Raw genomic sequence first — 931 nt, 5'->3', positions numbered from 1 at the left:
TTGTTTTGCACTGTGCAATTGGAAATAATAAAACTTTGTAGTATACTGATTTAAAATTACGTTTTAAGTCAGGTTAATGTTTTTCTTATATCTGGATATGTTTCGACTCAGAACCTTTATCAATTTTGTTCTACTGATATGAACTAAAGTTTTGAAATCTGTTAAGTATTTAGATTTTAACCGATAATAGATTCGAAACCGATTTCGAAGAAAAAAAAAGTTTTTTTTGGTTGTTTTCTCAATCGATCCGCTCCATCGCCGCCTACCCGTCAAACGGACGGTGGCTGTGCCGGAGATACGAAGGTAAAAGATGCAATGGCTTCTTCCTTCCCTCTTCTCTAATGGCAGAAGCAAACAAAACAAAAAGAAAAAAAAAGAAAAAAAAAAGGAACTTTGTGTTCCAACAATGGTGATGGTGGCAGCAGTGAAGAAATAGGAAGAAGAGAAGAGAAAATATGTTTTCTCAATTTTATTAAGAATTGATATATAATCATTCAAAAAAAAAAAAAATAGGGAATTGGAACGTGAGCTCCATAGCAGCAAGGCAAAACTTTTTGGGAGGAAAAGCAACTAGTTTAACCTAGCATTACCTTAGAGAAGATATATTCTTTTAATGGGCTTGAGTAGTTTATTTTTTGTAAATTTTACTTGGCATAGCTTACTATGTTACATATTTATGGAACATAACTATACTTTTTAATAATTAAGTTTAGTAGCTATAATATTATATTTTTACAACTTATAGCTACCCACTTTTCTACCAATTAACTTACCACTCCCCACACCCCTATTTTTAGCTGCACACTTTCTCTCTCTCCCCTTTTCCTAAATATACACGTTTCTAACCCCATCTCCCCTAATTTCGTGCTTTTCAAATCGGTTTCGATTTCTTTCACTTTTTTTTACTTTATATTAAGCTTGCTCATTAATT

The sequence above is a fragment of the Lycium ferocissimum genome, chromosome 6 (genome assembly GCF_029784015.1).
Source record: "Lycium ferocissimum isolate CSIRO_LF1 chromosome 6, AGI_CSIRO_Lferr_CH_V1, whole genome shotgun sequence".
Taxonomy (NCBI): Eukaryota; Viridiplantae; Streptophyta; class Magnoliopsida; order Solanales; family Solanaceae; genus Lycium; species Lycium ferocissimum.
The sequence above is the reverse complement of the archived record's forward strand: the minus strand, read 5'-3'. Positions refer to the sequence as shown.